The sequence below is a fragment of the Coturnix japonica genome, chromosome 10, assembly GCF_001577835.2.
Source record: "Coturnix japonica isolate 7356 chromosome 10, Coturnix japonica 2.1, whole genome shotgun sequence".
NCBI classification, from domain to species: domain Eukaryota; kingdom Metazoa; phylum Chordata; class Aves; order Galliformes; family Phasianidae; genus Coturnix; species Coturnix japonica.
Genome location: NC_029525.1, coordinates 1385991 through 1392461, shown reverse-complemented (window position 1 = coordinate 1392461; position 6471 = coordinate 1385991).

Here is a 6471-nt window from a genome sequence, read left to right as displayed (position 1 = left end):
CTTTTCTCTCGTAAAAGCAGATGAGACTTCTAGAGCCAGATGTGTGACAGCGTTCGTGCAGCAGCCCTTCACCTCAGAAGACCTGGGTCCAGATCTGAGCGGGGCTTTGCAACCAGAATGAGCCACAAAGATGTGATCCAACCTGGAAAAGGAGTCTCTTCAGAAAAGGCACCGTAAGGGAAACATGAAAACTTCAGGTCCCAGGCTGGCCGAGGTATGGATTCCAAAGGAAACATTCCTTACATTCTGACATACCCAAAACAAAAATGTTACTGCATTTCCAGTTCATGGAATATGTCAACAACATGCTATGAATTAAAATTGCAGCTTTCTTCAGAATCTAATTAGATTCATCTTGGAAGCTGAGGAGAAAGGCACGGGTGGGTTGGCTGTTTTGTTACCTTAGACTCTACTCGGCACATAATTCCTGTGGGATAAACTGTACGGAAGGAGAAACTCCTGTAATGTGCAGGCTCTGTGCTTCAGTGATGAGGGAAGCAGGAGTCCCTTCCTCCCTCCCTCCCAGTGATGCCTCTCACTGGTTTAGCCGGAACACGGGGTTGTCTTGTGGTTCACTGAGTGTAGCAGTGAGTTGCAGGACACCATTTTAATTAGGATGACACAGAGCCAAACTAATCAGCCCTTCAATTCTCTGATTGCTGACTTTCCTGCTCTCCTTTTGAGGTGGGCACGGTGACAATAAATCCAAAACAAATTTGGAATTGAAGCAACTTGGTAAATAAGGTGGGGAGCAGAAATAACCTCAGAGCCGTCATTCGGAGCACATTCCCTTCTACTGCCACGTTCTGCTGCTGGTGTATATTTTGTGCAGGACTTGAGTCAGGCCTGCCAGGAAAATGTTTTATCCCAGCAGGGCGCTGCTGTGTGCCTGTTGTAATCTGGTGCTGGCTGGAAGGAGGGCTTTTCTCCAGCAGCAATTGATCAGGTTTGTATCGGGGTGTGGAAACTACATGTGAGTGATGCAATTAATTAGAATGGTGGAAGCAATTAATTTTTCAGCCTGCTAACCAGCTTTTGGAAAATGATTTTGAAAACTTCCTTTTTCCCTTCAGTAATTGAAGGAGCATTTTCAGTAATTTTCTGCAGCAGAAATTTGAGTCTCTTGGCAAAATGGAAAAGAATTAATGTAATGAAACAGTTAATCAACTCAAGTTGCACTCAGGAAAAAGGTAAAATGCGATTTCAATGGAAAACTGAGCCATCCTGTTTAAAAATGAACAAAAATAAACATTCCATGCTGGAGTTGTCTTATCAGTTTGACACAAACTGAGCTTTGATCAACCCATTTTCCAGTAAATAGTGTGTGTGTTTGGGAAATGGGAACATGTTCTCCATTTAGTGCTCTGCCAAGGAAACCAGCGTCTGCTCCTGGAGCCGTTCTGTGCTGCCCAGAGCTCAGGTTATGAAAACATCGGTCCCCTCAATTCATCCGTGCAGCTCTGATTAACATCGCTATGAGTTTTCGTTGGAATTGAGGGCAGCGCTGGAAATTGCAGGCTATTGAAGCACAGACAAGCAAATCAGAAGCCAGAGACAGGTGACATGGAATTAAAAGAGCGAGACGAGGTGCGAGGATGGAAGCGCAGAGCAGTTGCTGGTATTGAGCTTTTCAGGAGGCTACGCTGCTGTTCCTCCTCATACTCCTCCACAGCCCGGTTTCTCTTCGGTCTGTTATCAAGAGAGTTAGGGCAGTTTTTGCCTGTCTGGTTTGAACTCAGCATGCCGTCTTCCGTCCACATCCTGACCTTGCAGTTGTGCAAGCTAGCTGCAGATTGCCCATGCTGGGATTTGTACCTTCACATCCAGAAAGCAAATGATTACAAACCTGCAGTCTGAATTGTTCTTTATCTCAAGTGCCAGCCAGACTTTCTCTGGCATTGTCAGTTTATTTAGATAGGTTGCTCTTCTTTCCCCAGTTTGGAGCAGGTAGTATTTCTGTTTCTGTTCAAGCAGCTCTTTGTAATCTAATTTGTTTGGGAGCAGGTATGTGATTCTAGAAGCTGCTGCCTGGAAAACACCATGTGTGTACAGTGTGACCTTCTACTTCATTCACTGCAAAACTGCTCTGAATCTTAAAGGTGATGTTCATACCCCTCTGGTGTGACAGGTTGCCTGAATGACAATTGGAATCAGGCCCTGGCGGTTCCAGCCTGCTACACAGTGAACCCCATTTGCACACGTGTCCTAGACAAACACTTCCAGTGCAGTCTCTCCAGCCCCTATAATGACACTGAGAGCTCTCATTACTGTTCACCTTGAGGACTGTGCCTTTGCTAGGCTGCTGTCTTTCTCTGGGATACATGCTTGTCCATATGCCTTACTGGCTTTTTGGAGGGAGTGGTCAGCAGGGGGTAAAACACCAAAATGTCGAGCATCCCATAGCACTACCCACAGCAGGCAGGTCCCAAACACACGGGTTGAGACCCAGAATGAAAATCCTGTCAACATTTTGATTTGGTTTTATGCTGCAGTTCAGCCCACTGGAAGGGCTGACCAGGAACCTGCAGCCTTCAGGCTTCAGCCACTCTGAACAATTGCAGAGCACTTTTGTGTAGCTTATATAAAGGGATAGACTCTTCATTTTAAAAAGTACAGCGAAGGAAAAACCTGTAATATGTTCTTCCAATTCTCAACTACAATTCCTATTTTATTGTTCCTTATCTATTTTTTCTTCTGGGCTTGTCTAAGATTACAGTGTCTGTTGGGTGTTTCTGTAGCTGAAGGGAACGGTTCTTATCAGCTTCTGTTATCTGTGAAGCTCCCTATAAATCAGTATAAAGTCGCCTCTTCTCTGAGAAAAGCTGAGTGTGTAGAACTTACCCACAGTTGCTTTACAAGCCTTGTTTGTGAATATCTTCTGCATCTCTTCAAGCTTTGTAGCTAGACACTAGAACTAAAACACTGTACTGTATGCCTTCCTAGCATTAAACACGGTAGTGACAAGTATCTCTCTTATACTTTATAATGATCTATTTCACCTTTTCCTTCTGGTAGATTTGGAACTCAGGTAGTGACATTCAAGCTTCCCTCATGTCAAAGTTGCTTTCTAGGACACCAGGATACCAGTTGCACTCTTCTGAATGTTGTTTGAGTCCTTTGCTGCCAGGTGTTTTATTTTGACTACAATAAGAGGCATATCTTTCAGCTGCATGTTTTTTACCTGCGACAGATAGAAAATTTGCATCAGACAGTGAAAAAAGTCTAACAGTTAGGGTGTCATCAACACATAGCTCCTAATTGGGGGTTAAATTACAGGAAAAGAGGCCCTTCCAGATCCCGGTATCTGGCAAGATGCTGTCTGCTTGTCCTGATCCTGTACAGGAACTAGAGGAGATCAGAAGCAGCAGAAATGGCATTTGAATCCAAGCAGAGGTTTGCAGATGGCTGCAGGGCCTGAGGATAAGAGGAGCGTTAATTCAGCTTTTGATTTGATCCAGATTGGCTGGTACCTCATCTAGGGGTCACCCTTCTCCACGTACCCCCAAGCTTTAGCTGCAGAAATGAACTGCTTGCATGCAAGCAGGCAGACCAGGGGGCGTATATGCTTGTGTGCACACGACTTGCTGGGCTGGGCTCTTTAGTGAGGATATTTCCAAACAACTTCAGTAATCAAAAGCGAAAAGGAAGCCCCTAGGAAGGTGATATCATCAATCCAAACTGGCATGTGCTGTCAGGGTAGAGGACCCTTGAAAAGGCAAGAAGAGAGGATCTAATCCACACCGGTTTTGTAAATAAATCATTCAAACCAGCGTATACCAACACCTTGTAAATCAGTGCTGGCACAGTTACCTGTGCACAGGCTGTTAGTGAACACAAATACAAAAGTTGTTAAACGGAGTGCATGTCCACGTCAGAAATCCTGTCCTTTGAGAAGGCATTTGTGCTCTGGTGAAAGGGCATCACTTGCAGCATCTCATCCCTTGCTGCAGTCCAGGGGAGTTCATCCCTGCAGTGCCAGGTGCACACTCAGGCCAGACAAACTCATTACGCCACATTTTCCAGCCCATTGAAAAGGCAAAGTGCTGAGCTAATATTTTGCTGCAGGCTAGAAAGTCCAGCTGGAACATGAAGTTTGCTAGCCTGCAGTTTCTAGAAAGATGGGGCTAGAAGGGCACGGCCAAATAAGATGGTGACTGCGTTTCTGAGTGCTCTCACTAGAGTCAGCATGTAAAGTTCTTCTGTTCCTTCTTCATAAAGAGATTTCATTTCAGCGAGAAAAAAATTGTTTGACTTCAGAGCAAACAAGATGCATGAGACATAGGAGAAAAAAACATCTCTAGGGAGTAGCTAAAGAGTTAGAAGACTCCAAAGAACATGCATTTTTGAGGTTTGCCTTTGCAAACGCAAGAATTATGGTCTTTGTTTTTCTGCTCTTATTCTGTACCTGGAAGTTTAGATGCCAAGTGAGAAACTTCTGGGTTCATAAGCTTTGCTACCAGTCTGCCCCACTTCTCAAAACTGACTCCACTGTCTAAGCAAGACTGCGTTCTCTGGGATCTGTTGATCGTACCACAAAAGCAGAGGACATAATGTTTATCATCTTGTTGCTGGAGCACAGAGACTGTACCCAGATCCCATAATGACAGCGGAGACAGTGCCAACAATTTGAGGAAGGTCTGGCAGGAAGCCTCTCCTGCTTTGACATATGCGAATGACTCTTTCTCTCTTCACTTTCTCTACAGGTAAGAAAAATTCCATTCTGCTGCATAAAGTCCAGCATGACCTCAATTCGGGGGTTTTCAACTACCAAGAGAATGAGATCATCCAGCAGATCGTGCAGCACGACAGGGAGATGGCACACTGTGCCCACAACGTCCAGGCTGCTGCTGCCGCCGCTGCCGCCGCATCCACCCCCACCCCCGTCATTTGGACCCCACTCATCCAGGCCCCCCTGCAAGCCGCAGCCGCCACCACTTCTGTTGCTATAGCCCTGACCCACCACCCGCGCCTCCCGACAGCCATCTTCCGTCCCCCGGTGTCCGTCTTGGGTTCATTGGGACAGCAGTCCAGCCAGACTCCGAGACAGCTGAAAAGGCTTCAGTCCCTGATCCCGTCGACTGGGCCTTCTGCTGTTGGCTCTCCCTCCAGTACCCCGTCCCAGCTGCACACCCCAGGAGCAGAAACCCCTTCATCCTCTTCCTACCACATCCAGCAGCTCGCAGGGTATTCGGCCGCTGCCGGCTTGGGGCAGTTCCAGGTGGGATCCCCTCCCGCGGGCTCTGGGCAGCAGGGACTGAGCGGTGTGTCCTCAGCAGGGCTGAGCCAGCTCCAGCAAGCACCTACTGGGTCGCCCATAGGGACAGCTCAGCCTCTGCAGCAGCAGCAGCAGCAGCTGCAGCGGCAGCCCTCCCTTTCCAGTGGTGGATTTGGGCACTTCCAGCAAGCCGCAGCGAGCTCTCCATCAACATCACTCACCCAGCTCTCATCGAATTCTCCCACCAGCCTCCTCAACCAGTTCCAGCCCACCACAAGACCGCTGCAGGGGGGACAGTTACAGCAGCTCTCGGGCAGTGGAACTTTGGGGGGAATTAATCACTTCCAGCCCCCTCCTTCTTCCAACTCTCCATCCTCCAGCCTAAGCCAGCTGGCACAGGCCTCTGGTGGGCCGTCCTCGGGCCTTTGCCAAACACAGCCAAGTGCATTAGGATCTTTAACTGGAACGATAGCCCAGCTCCACCAAGAACGATCCCCTTTTGCCTCCGTGTCTCCTCTACAGCAGCCCGGCGTCGCCTCTCCCTCTTACACCCCTTCTGGCCTTAGTCCTCCTACTCAGAGCCCAGTGGCAACAAGAACTTTTCAGTGTGGCCCGCTCGGGGCCTCGGGCTCTCACAGTTCTCTGCTGCTGCCTCAGACCGCCAGCCCACCCCCGCAGATCCTGCAGTCCAAGAGCACGCCGCCTGTGCCACCGGGACGCTTGAACCAGGACATCAAGTTGATTTCTGCTTCCCAGCCATCCTTGCCCCAAGAGCTGGCTCAGACGCTGAGCCAAAGTTCTCATTCCTCTAGAGAATCCGTTTCCAGCTTCTCTCCTTTTCCTGGAGGAGGGACTGGACTTCTGGGGAAGCCTTGTAGCTCAATTCCTGGGCGTGTGACTTTACCACGTCAGATGTCCTCAGGTTCTTTACCGCACCCACTGGTGTTTGGGGCCGGTGCTGCAGGCCCCGCTTCTCTGACTGCTGGTGGGCGGAAAGAGTCCACAGTGCTCACAGGGGATCTGGAGCCTGTCAGATCCAAACTGCCCTCCAATTTGTGAGGACTCCTTCTGAGAGCTGGTGACGTCAGCCGTGCGGTTTGGTTCCTGATTAGACTTTCATGAATGAGTTTTTTCCTTTTTTATTTTCCCCTCTTTTTCTTCCCTTCCCCCCCCTCCCCCCTCCATTTCTTTTGTTTAGGTTTAACTGCAATTAGAAACAAAACAAACAAAACAAAAACACACAGAAAAAAAAAAAT